Raw genomic sequence first — 13242 nt, forward strand, 5'->3', positions numbered from 1 at the left:
AAGACAGTTACCTCCCATGTCTAACATATAACACTCCTGTTAATACACTCTAGCCTTTTTCACAACTGCATCACATTGTTGATTCATATTCAATTTCTAATCCACTATAACCCCCAGATCCCTTTCTGCAGTAGTACCCCCTAACTAGTTATTCCTTATTTTGCATTTGTACATTTGATTTTTTTCCTTTGCTCTTGCCTCTATTTAATTTCATTTTATTGGTTTCAGACCAATTCATTGTCATTTTGAATTCTAATCCTATCTTCCAAAGTGCTTGCAACTTCTCTCAGCTTAGTGTCATCTGCATATTTTATAAGCATGCTCTCCACTCTGTTATCCAAGTTAAAAAAAAAAATTGAGCAGTGCTGGACCAACACATGTCCCTGTGGGACCCCACTAGATCTGTCTTCTCAGTTTGACAGTGAATCATTGAGAACTACTCTTGGAGTGCAGTCTTTCAACCAATTATGCACCCACCTTTATAGTAATTTTATCTAGACCACATTTCCCTACTATACTTTTGAGAATGTCAGGTGGGACTGTGTCAGAAGCCTTACTAAAATCAAGAAATATCATGTCTACTGCTTCCCCAAATCCAGTAGGCAAGTAATTAGGTTGGATTGGCATGTTGTGTTATTGGCAAATCCCTGTTGGGTATTTACCCGATTATCCTCAAAGTGCTTAAAAATAGACTGTTTAATAGTTTGTTCCTGTATCTTTCCATGTATTGAAGTTAATCTGACTGGTCTATAATTCCTTGGGTCTTCTTTTTTTCCTATTTTAAGGATAAGTATTATATTTACCCTTCTGCAGTCCTTTGAGATCTCACTCATTCCCCAGGAGTTCTTGAAGATAATTGCTAATGGTGCTGAGATTGCTTCAGTTAGTTCCTTAAGTACCTTAAGGTTGATTTTGTCAGGCCCTGCCAACTTGAATACATCTAACTTATCTAAATATACTCTAACCTGTTCTTTCCCTGTTGTGGCTTGCTCTTCTCCCTTGTTAATATTAATTGGGTTAAGCATCTGGTCACAATTTTTTTTTAGTGAAGACTGAAGCATATTAGGCATTAAACACCACAACCTTCTAGATGTCATCTCCTACAAGCTCTCCCTCTCCATTAACTAGTGGACCTACACTTACCTTCATCTTTCTCTTGCTCCAAATTTATAGAAAATTGACCCTGAAGAGGTCAGATTTCCCTTCTTTGTAAATAGGACTTACTATCCAATCCGAAACCATATTTTCATCTAATGACCTCCAAAAGCTAAGTGAATAGCCCACATGTAGAAAAATAATGCTTTATTATTCCTGAGGTATAAATGTAAATATGCAGTCATCTTATGTCAATACCAGACAACACACAGAGTTTCCACAATATATATTCATAGAGCTGTTTATCCGCATATAGGAATTTTGCTATTGGCTTCAGTGAACAGGATTGGGACTGAAAGCAGTATTGAAAGCATCATACATGTTAGAAAAGGAAACATTTTTATATACCTATAGAGCCTATGGGGTATTATTCAAATATCTTAAAGGACCCATGCAATGCACATGGAAGATACTAGATTAATAGAACAGGAGACTGAAGTCCTTTCTGTTTAATCCACAGAACCGGTATTACATGAGCAATGGTAGCAAAAGCATCCCCGCAGTGGTTTACTAACTTTGTTCCTGATATCTTGGAATGAGAGTGTAGTTTACTCTTTATGCTCATCAGCTCTGGCCTATGCTGAATTTGCCAACTACTGTATGTTGATAATGTGGTGTTTCCATGATGGAGTCCTCTATCTATCAAAAATAGAACTGAGAACATCAGCTCATCTCTCCTAGGGCATTGACCAGCCATCAGTTGCTTTTGGTTGTCTTTCAGTCTTTTGTTACTAACATAGGCTGTATCCACATCTGTCTAGAGAGGAAAAGCTCAGTATCCCATTACAGCCCCACTGAGCCATCCAGTCTCTTCTAATAAACATTTGAGAGAGTCATAAGACAGTTTGTGGATTTCAAGGGATTGTTATCACTGTAACATGGAAGCAATACAGCCAGTTGGAGTGTAATCAACTTAAAATTATATAAGCATAAACAAACTATGTAATTATTACTTTATTAAACATGTAAATCACTTTTGTTTTCCAGAATTACTTCTTTTAGCAGATTATGAGATGAATATTTAATGAGAGATGACTGACTTTGCAGAGCAGAAATTTGATATAGCCCCCTCCGTGCAGGAGTGAGACTCTCTTTACACTATGCTTAGAAACATGGCTCCTCATTCAGCAGAGTTAGGCTTCCTTGGCGTAGCTCACAGTGGAAACTGTTGTTCAAATTTGAAGATAATCCAGTTCTGTGCTGGAGATTTGATGACAGATCTGTATGGTGACTCTGGGGATAGATAACTGTTCTCACATGCTGTCTTAAAACTTAAAAACTCCAGTCCCAACAAACACATTAGATGTTCACACATGATTGGGGGAGGGTAGCACACAAACATCCTAAGCGTGTTGTAATTGTCTAATTGCCTTATCTTTATCTTGATACTGATTTGTGTGAGTATGGTCTTGTGGTTAAGGTACTAGAATGGGTTTAAGGTTCAATTACTGACTCTGCCACAGACTTTCTGTGTCACCCTGGTTAAGTCACTGTGTCTAAGTTCCATTCTCAGTTCCTTTATCTGTCTTTTCTATTTAGCTTGTAAGGTCTGCATGACAGGGTCTATCACTAACTCCATGTTTGTACAGCACCTAGGCTACCGGGGCCCTGATCTTAAGTTGGGGTCCCTAGGTATTACTAAAACACTACTACTAGCAGCCTGGAACAAATCATAACCAAACAAGCGATAGACATACATCGACAGAGTGGGTGGCATACTTTAAAAACAAAGGCTTTGCGATACCTGTTACGCATTTAGTGCCCTGGCATGCATTAAAAGAAAATTTATTCTGTATATTCATCATCTTTCAGGGGCCAAAAAGGGGCATTTTCAAACAGTCTCTAAAAGTTTGTCACACATGGTCTGCATATTCTCAGTTTAATAGTATATTACCAATTCCTCTGTGGGGTCATTCGGAGCAAGGCACTGTTCTCTGGTACTGCATGGAGCATAGCCAGAAGGAATAATTCAAGCTTTGCAGATGAGGTACAGAAATTACTGTAAGACTAGAAGAATGCTTTGACTCCATGAAAACTAAGCCATGGAATCCCATAGAATTTACATAGTGCAACCTTTGCAAGTGTTGCCAAATACGGTATGGAACCTTCACCAGCCACAGTAACCTTGTTTCATATCTGTCACATGCAGAGATAGTATGTATAGTGTTAACCTCTTCAGCTAAGAATTAAATTTGATATTTTTGCTTACAGTAATTTCAGTATAACTACATCACAATTAGATACATCTCTTCTTCTGATCTCTAATGGCTTTCTCATAACTTCCTCACCGAATGCAAGCTTCTCATTCTTTTCCTCAGGCTGTGCACAATTCCTTCCATGCCCACAGCTCTGTTTTCATTTCCTACTACTCCTTCCTATTCATCTTTGCTTCATCAACAAATCCATTCTCTTCTCCTTCTTTCTCTCATTTTTGGATCTTCTCCCATGCTGCCTGCTATGCTAAGAATGAGAGGTGTAAATCAGGACCAAATTCTGCTTATTTTATTTTATTTTATTTTTAAGACTGGCCCAAATTCACTCTTGATGTAACTCCACAGACTTTACTGGAGTCACATCACAAGTTTGGTTCACTGGACCTAAACAGTAACTAAATAGAGCTCTTTCAGTTATATTTTGTAAGTGCTTCATAGATATTTTCATTTTCTAGGACTGTGCCATTCTGAAATATTTATGTCTTTTGTTTTATTGGCAGTGAAATGCCAAGAATTTCTTGAAAAACCAATAGACTATCTTGCTATGGAAATAATATTTACTTTTTTACCCGACCGTTAAAAAAATTAATGAAGAAAACAATGTACATATTTTTACTAAATATAATTTTGATGTGCTTCTTTTGGCTACATAGACATCACCAGGCCGAGTTATTACCAGGAATAGTCAAACGACATTTTTGTTTCATACTCGGCATTTTAAAAAAGCAGACTGTTTTAGCCACTAGAGAGTAACATCAATAGAAAAGAGACAGATGTTCCAATTTTTTTTTTTATAAAACTAAGGAACTTTTCAAGTTCACTGACTAAAATGCCACTGAAGAGTGAGCTAGAAATATTGTACAATGATGACATTGTCCTAAGCAGATGAAGAAAATGTACTATTTAAATCACCAGTAATGCTCACTAGCATACTTGAAATAATTAGTGATTGTATGATCAACAGACACACATAGTAAAGGATACGTAATTCCTTCCTACCATTATAGTAAAGGGAGATTACATATAAATGTCTATTCAAAGGAGAGGATACAAGACTGTTGCCAACAGTTGTAATAGAGAGAGAGAGAAAGAAAGTTTAATTAACAAGTACTACCCAGAGAGATATTTTGTAGGAAGAATGACTCATAAGATAATAATGCAACTTTGCCAGTGGCCAGGATAGGAAGGGAGAATATAAAGGAATAGCTTGCACTTAACGAAGTAGAAATAGTTGCTATATCTTTAGGAAGTTGAAAATGTACCTTTGTTGTCTGCTTACTCATATCCTTGCTGTACATTTCTAGTTTTTTAGGTGAGGGGGGGCAAGGTTTTAGTTTGCTCTAAAGCTGTCTGGCAAGGACAAAAGCGTCAGCAATATGTGTCTTCCTCAATAGAAAGAGCTCTTTGTCTGTATTAAAAATAGTATCAGTGAAAAAGTAGAGTCAGAAGACAAAGTAACATATTGTCCAGGATTGCCTCTTGTTCCAAGTTTCATGTACTTTTCTGCATTTTAAAAATCCTTAGGAAAGTATTAGTTTTTCAAAGGTGCTGCTCTTGTACTACTGGAGAATGTGCTAAGTCAACCAGGAACTTCAAAAAATAGTGCTTTGCGGAGAACTATGACAACTATTGAGAGCAGGTGTTCCTGTTTTACCTCATTGAGGCATTTCCATTGAGAGACTATGATGGCATCTCAGAAGAAGACCATCTTTGTTCCTTGTCACTCTCTGAAATCTGGGCCCCATAGAAGTCAGTGAGAATTTTGCCATTGACTTCAGTGGGGCCAGAATTTCACTATGAGAGTCATGATGGGCCTCATTTCTGCCATGGATAGGTTTTGCTGCAAAATGGTTTCATGTTGCTGCTTAATTAATTGAGCAATAAGTCAGTGCTTATGAGGACTGGCTAGCTTTCTTCAGAAAAAAAGGACTCAACCCATTTTTTATCTTTACCACTCCCCATCTTCAGAGGCTCAGCAGTTCCCACATTCTTCTAGCTAAAGACAGCTAGAGATGGCTCCACCTGGAGACCACTGAAGTTGTTCACTGAGAGCTGAAGAGGGATGTGAGAATATTAGACTGTCCCTAAAAGGGTGAACCTGGTGTCTCTTCTGACATGGAATTAGAGACGACTTTAGGTTCAATATCTGCAGTTAGCTTAAGAAAATATTTTGTGACAACTGAGCAGATTCTGTAATTCCACACTGTCTGAATCCATAGCTGGCTGCAGAATTCCATGAGTGCTGCCATTTCACCATTCCAGGGACGGGCCAACCCTCTTTCCCCTATTGCTTCCACAGTGCAATTCAGGAAATAATAATATAGTAAAATATTTTATTAGGTAAGTGATAACATTTTGTATCAGCTCATGTTCATCTGAAATGCACACCTAGCCTTGTTAGCTGTCCTTTAATGTCCTTTGAGAAGCATTGGATTTATATATTTTCAGAAGGGGAGATGAAGTGGGTTTCAATATATTTAGTGTTTTTCCAGATATCAGAATTCACTATCTGCATTAAAAGGATAGGTCACTACCATATCGAATACAGTAGTTTATGACTGGGATTTCTTTACATTACAAAACAATATTGAGGAACATTATTGTAATCATCAATGCCCCCCTTCCTTTCTGGCGTCTCCAGAGTGATGAGGTCACTTCTTTGCCTTGGAACAGTCCTTGGTAGCATCCTCTATGTTCTGGTTCTCGGGCAAATGCTCCAGTGGCTAGGCCCTTAGGCTCTAGCACCTGATAGGTCCCAAATATTCAACTGCCATGCTGCTCACAAATCCTTGCCTGACCCACTCCTCAGCAACTGTCCTAAAAGCACATTAAATCACCCCTTATTTGCATATTGTGACGCTATAATCTGTAGGTGCAAGAGGAATAAGAACAGCAGATTCTGAAAAGGAAGCATCCTTGCATCTACTTACTCCAGTTCATCATAATGGGGGCATACAAGTGCCTGCCCTGGCTTGGTCTTCTGATGCCTGCTGGTTCAAACACCTTGCTGATTTGGGTACCCTCAAACATTTGCCTAATCTTGTTGTGGTATGTGGCTATGCTTTTGGATGGGTCAGATAGGACTTTAGGGGAGACTCCTAAAAAATGTTGGATTTTTCTCATTAACTTTCAGTGGGACTTGTGCTCCAGATCCATGAGGAACTTTTGAAAATCCCATTCATAGCCTATTATAATGCAGAACAGAGGCATTCCCACCAAATGACAGGAGCTAGTTCATAGAGTACTTCTTGTCTACCTGGTACTTCTGTAGAAATTTAGCATTCCCTCTTCCATTTGTGTTCCCTAATCCAAACTGGTTCTTTCTTCTGGTACTCCTGGGTGGATACTCTTAGTCCATAGTTTTCCTTTTGCCTCTGAGTAGTCTTTGGTGATGCTTTACTGTTTCGCCAGCTGTGTTGAGAATGCCTACCAAATAGGTTACATATTATGTAGGATTAATATATCTTTCTCTCACTGCATCATCCAACAATTCTAGCATGAGGGTGATTCTTATGTCTAAACATGACTATATGCTAGTTCTGTAGGGCATTGTGACATAGCTTTTTCTCCCTATCTCCATTGTTTGGCATCTATAAAATATGACAACATAGCTGTCAGCATACAGTTCAGATGTTTGTGGGTGGTAAGTGGTGATATGGGTCTTACCTATCTCAAGTAGGTCACATGCCTCTCAAAAGAAGCATGATTCAAAGTTTCAGCCCTGATCACTGTGCAAGGAGCGAGGCACACTGTACTGACAGCTATTATATGTTTCATCAAAGCGTTTTCTAGACTATACTATGTTGCTAAAACCATCTTAAAACTTGTGGATTGTGTGAAACGTTGAATTTCAGAGTAGTTTTTCTGTCTTACATTCTGTCCCTGTGTTCCGTATTGTTACAACATCATGCTTGTTAGACACTCCTGCATCTTTTTTTGGAGGGGAAAGGATGATGTAACCTATACTGTTAAATGGGATGACAGGATTTTCCTATTGTTCCTTTCTGTTTACAAATATTGGACACTTGCAGAGAGCTGAGGGGTAAATATTATTGACTCACTGGAGCATGTGTGGCTCATTTGACTCCAGCATGATTCTAAGAGAGGAGAGAGAGCTCTCTGAGAGAAGGAACTAAGTTCTAGGATAGATGGGTTGAACCTGAGGGAAGAGACCTTAAGAGCAGCAAAGCTCTGAAAGAAGGGTTAGGCTGGAGGTTAATGTTATTTTGGAAGTGTGTGTTTGTTAATAAAACCAAATTCTAGGAGAAGAGACCATTTCTACAAGTAGGATGTAGCTTTTGTTATAAAGTAGGTAGGGATGCTGGCAGCATATGACACATTTCTTTATAACATTTTTCTGTATTTGACTGTTTTTCTTGTATTTAGAAAAGCTTTTTGGACTTATGTTTTTCATAAGTAACAATAACAAATATGATTGTATAATGATTGCCCATGTGTTGCAGATCAAATAAATCTTTGGTATGTTGGACCTAAGATTGAGGTTTCCTAATTTCTTCTCAGCTTTTTGAAAAATTATTATTATTGTCGCAAAGCCACCACTAAAGTAAAGTAGGATCCCCAGGCTGCCTTGGACTGGGTGCAGGGTCATAATACAGTGCTGAAGAAAGGGCAAAGTGAAATGAGCATGCCTGCTATCTGAATGGAAAAGTCCAGAGAGTTCAGAACTCTGGTGTACTTTCATCTCCTTTTATTTGCTTAGTATCTCTCTGAAAATTTGTTATTACAGGGTAGATTTACACTATGATTCTCTTCTGGTAAGTTAGAACATTGGAGAAAAAAATTGAATAAGTAAACAGGCAGTTTGATAGTCAATGTGACTTTTGAAAATGAGATGTAGGCTCCTAAGTCACTCAGGCCTTGGAACACTTTGAGGGGCAACATCTAAATACTTTTTTAAAAGCTAGGTCTAAAGGGTTAGAAGATCTCCTATTTGGTTGCAAGAATGATTTGGGTCTGATTTAGTAACATTTTACACCAGTTTATGCCAGTAGTGAATTTGGCCCATTGATGAGCCTTCAATGGGATTCCTCACACAAGTTATGCAAGCAGGACTTAGCTCTTAGTTACTAAGTAATCTCTTCAGGTTGTCTTTTGTATATATGTGTAAAGTACTCAATATACTTATGGATACAGCTGGTTGGAAATTTTCTCACAGAACGTTTTTTCCAATAGAGCCGTACTGGCTCCAGTTCATCTGGCTGGCTCCACAGGCTCTCAGCTCCTTGCTGCCAGGTGGTGGGCTGAAGTGGAGGTGGGAGCCTGGAGGTGTAGGTGCCCTGGCTCCCAAACTCTCAGGCTTGCAGCTCTGTGGCAGCCCAATCTTTCAGGGCTTCCAGACTCCCAGCATCTCAGCAGCCCAGACTCTCAGAACTTCTATGATTCTGGCTCTGAGGAAGCCTACCAGTTAGGCTGCCTCAGAGTTGGTGCTTCCAGGGTCCCAAGGTTGCCCAGCTCCCTGCTTGATGGGCTGCCGAGGCTCTGGGGAGTTTGGGGAGATTGAAATATTTAGAAAAGGTCAAAGTGAAATGTCATTCTGCCTTTTTCTAAATGAAAATTTGGAATTCCCATTCTATGGGAAACATCAACATTTCATTTTTTTGTTCCATTTTGGAATGATTTCAGAATTTCCCATGGAACGGGATTTCCAGTTTCTGGCCAGCTCTATTTATGGAAACTGAAGCCTTCCTTCTGCAAAGCACTTCAGCTTGTGCTTAAGTCCATCCCTTTTTAATAAAACATTAAATATATGTTTAATTCCTTGACTTCAATAGGACTTAAAGTGAAACACGTAGCTTTGCTAAACAGAGGCCAAAATAATAAGATAATAGCGTGGATTTGACCATATTGGAGTATTTTTTTTTTTTTTTTACATTTTTTTCATTGGTTTCATTGCTTTTTTGGCTGAAAACAAACCCAGACAGCACTGCATGTGAGTGATGAAAGTTACCAGGGGACCGATCCCTTCCCACCAACTCCTGTGTTTACATTTTTGAAATCCTTTAATTCGAGGTCTTCCCACACTAAAAACATACCGCTTAAGTTGTCATTGGGGTGGGTTTTTAAATTGGACAGCCAAAATGTGTTCTGGCATTAACAAATTATCTTGTTGGTTAAGTATTAAAATATACAATCAAATCAAAAATAGTAAATGAAAATTCTTCAGGGTAATGTGGGTTATAAGTAGTTGAGGGTGGAGGGGCAGAAAACCGCGTAACACGAAAACAGGTTTTTGATAAGATGACTTGTATTTCTCAGGAAAGAGGAAAATATTTAATTAAATAAGGTAACATTTGTTTTTCTCTTTACATTCACTTGGTTGCCAAGCAGCTATGGTTTTTTAGAAATTTTTTTGTACATATTGTTATTTAACGTTGTGTTTCATAGGTAGGTATCTTGCAGTTTGCTCGTCACTGCTGTTATTTCTGTACTTCACTGCATATCCATAGATCATAAAAGACTATATTAAAGACACATTTCTTTATGTAACACATGTACTTGCATAGGCGCAACCTCTGAGGTCAACACATCAGAGAATGATCATTGTCAACTCAGCCAAATGTATTTCTTAAGCCCATCTTTTACAATAATAATAAAAAACCCCTTGTGGCTAGAGATATTCCATTTTAAATAGGCTATAATTTCTTGATTCAAAGGGACTGAAATTTCTCTGAACTGAGCTCAAATACATTTTGAAGGCATCTAAGAGAAGATCAAGAAAGTATTGTAGCAAATGAAGATGTCATGGTGATGGGGGCTATAAAAAACAAAGCTGAAGGACTAACACAAAGGTATAAAATCTGACTCATTCTCCAAGAGGAAAAGTCATGCTTCACTATCCATTTGCTGAAAAGTTATAAGTAGCATGCTGAAAAATATTTAAAGTGTAAAAAATGTGAGAAGGGAACAAGTGAAATAAGATCATTAAAACCACACAGAGAAGTCATATCACATCAGGGATGGCCTTTCAGGTTACCAGTAGCAACTAGCCAAAGATGTCTTCCAAAAGTTGGTCTATCTGCACAGGTAGTAGGTACAGACGCATGGAAGGCAAAGAAGGCCACCACAACTCACTCTGACTGCTGCTTTTTCCGGCTAGTAATAGTGTAGAGGATATTTGGGACCCTATTAACAGAGACAGTTAACACGTCTTTAGAAGAGAGAATTCACCTTCTACCCCAACATAACCACCATCTGACTGCTAATGAAGGGATGAGTATTTGATGTTGGTGACCTTGTTAGTTATTACCCAGGGTCAAACCTACATTTTCCAAGCAAGCTCATTGAACAGCTAGATAAAACAGATTAAAATGCCAGCCAGTTGACTCTGAATTCCTCCAAGGCAGGGTTCAGGCAAGGGCATGGTACAGGCAGCAATTTGTTGCTTGGTTGGATTATCTTCTCCTGCCCATTAAGAGGGAAACGATATCCATTCCCCAACTGGATCTCTCTGTGGCTTTTCTGCTTTTGATACTCTCAATTAGCAAACATGCTTTTCATGCCTCCAAGAGACTGTAGGGGTGAATGGGAATGTCATGAAATGGTTCAGGCCCTACCTCTTGTTTTGAACTCAGAGATCCATGATAGACACAGATTCTCTTCTCCCAGAACCCTCACCTGTTGTGCCACAATGCTCAGTCTTGTTTCCCATCCTGTTCAATGTGTATATGAAGCCAGCGGGGGAGTTGGATAGATAATATGGGCTGAAATGCCAGACATTTAGAGATGACTCTCTGCTCTACATCCCTTTTTACAGCAGATATAAACTGGGCCATTTCCCAGCTCTCACATTGCCTAGCAGAGCTAAGCACTGAGATTAAGAGCAGCTCTCTAAAGCTTAACTCAAGCAGCACAATGGTGATGCTGTAAAGAGAGGGAAACATTCTGAAGAAATTGCCTCCTTCCAAACATTCCCCTCTATTATGGGTGCCTTCCCATTGATTGTAAAATCAGTTCACTGGGGGAGGGCGGAGGTGCTGCTGCAATGCTTTTGGATGCCAAATTAACCAGAGATGTGAAAAGAACCAATTTCCTCTTCGTGCTGGCCAGAAAAATGTGCCCCAATCCTTTTAGACCATTTTTGGTCGTGGTGATATATGCATTTAGGTTCAATTATTAAACTCATTAAAATTAGGAATGAAGCCACACACCCTGAAAAAACTTCATCTAGTACCAAATGCTATAGCCTGCCTTGTTAGGAAGACAATTGGTCATGAACACATCAGTCCCGTTCTTTGCTGTATGTGCAGGCTCAGTGAAAAATACAAAGTCTAATTCAAGGTCTCTGTCCTGATGCTCAAAGCTCACCATAGAGCTAACTCATGCTTGAGAGATCACCCACCCCTCCCTCTCTGACCAAGTTTTTTCACAATAAGTGAGTTACACTCTGGAACAATGATATTGTTGATCAACAGAGAGAAGCATGAAGAAAATGGCACTTTCATAGAAGCCAGACATAGATTTTGGAACTTCTTCCCACAGGAGATAAATGACCACTGACCTCTTACACTTACAGTATCCCACCCGTACACCCCACCAGTATCCCACCCAAGACAGAATTTGAAGCACTGGCCTAAATTTTGGCACTTGACATTTGAAGATGGAAATAATTATGAATGAAATTTTCTTATCCACCTTTTTTCCACCCACACTTCGTGCCACTTATATATCTAAATAACTGATTTGTGGTGTAATCAGTTACCTAAGCATGTAATGAGCTAACTGCAAGTATAGACTAATGGGCAAAAAAAAAGGGTGGTCAGTGTTCATTTTAGAGTACTTTTAGCATTAGACATGGTCCTGAAAAAAATTCCCAGATATGAACTCCAAATTTTGTATTGCAATAATGGGCAAGACCAAAGCCTCAGATCTGAAAACGGTTTGGCTTGAAGGGGAGGAAGAGGGCGGGAATGGGGATAGGATTCAAAATCAATCGTAATCTGCATTTTTCCAAAGTGGGTTGAGCTGCAAAGTCAGATATGACCAGCTTTAATAAATCCTTTAGAATCTGAAAAACATTATAGGTAGGTGTATTAGTGCCTGCTCACTTCTCTAAGGATTACAGCATCCTGAATTACTTTACAAAGATGTGTTATTGCACAGAACAAATTGAACTCACAGTCCCCAGTGCTGTAATTGTGACACAGAGACGGATTACACTATTTGGGGCTGTCAATGAATGTTATTACTCACTAACAAAAATCTCAATAATGTATCTTCTATAATTAATGGGTTCTTTATTCATTTCTACTGATCAAGGTGCATGGAAAATACCTTCAGTGTCCATGGATTTTCTCCAGTTTAAATATTTAGTATTATTCTTTTCTGGGGAATTGTTGACAAAATAAAAATAATCTGTTCTTGCTGTTTCATCCCTAAAATAAGGAACTTTTCAAATGTACAGTTTTCCACTAATGACTAGAAATTGAACTCTAGTCTACAGTTTCATTAATTAGCGAAGGTTTTGGGGTTGTTGATTTTTTTTGGGTTAAATGAAAAACAAATCAAATAAATGCAGACATTACCTTGCCAAACAAGATCTTTTCAGCAATTTACTTAGTGTAGGGAAAACACATCATGTGGGTGGTAAGCTTGCCATACTCACTGCTACAGCCATACTAGAAAGAAAACTAATGTCACCAGTGATAGAGAATAATAATAAGCATGGCAAGGCCGGATGACTTATCTGGGAAACTTACAAGGGTTCATTTGTGTGCATATAACTTTGTGTGCATCTCAGTACAGTTAATAAATTCTAAAAATTATATGAAGAGGTGCACACATTTTCATGAGCAAGGTCCACTTAAAAAATTGAGGGGATGACTGTGGAAAACTTTCTCATGTCGGTGAATGTTTA

Source organism: Trachemys scripta, chromosome 4 (assembly GCF_013100865.1).
Source record: "Trachemys scripta elegans isolate TJP31775 chromosome 4, CAS_Tse_1.0, whole genome shotgun sequence".
Classification (NCBI taxonomy): Eukaryota; Metazoa; Chordata; order Testudines; family Emydidae; genus Trachemys; species Trachemys scripta.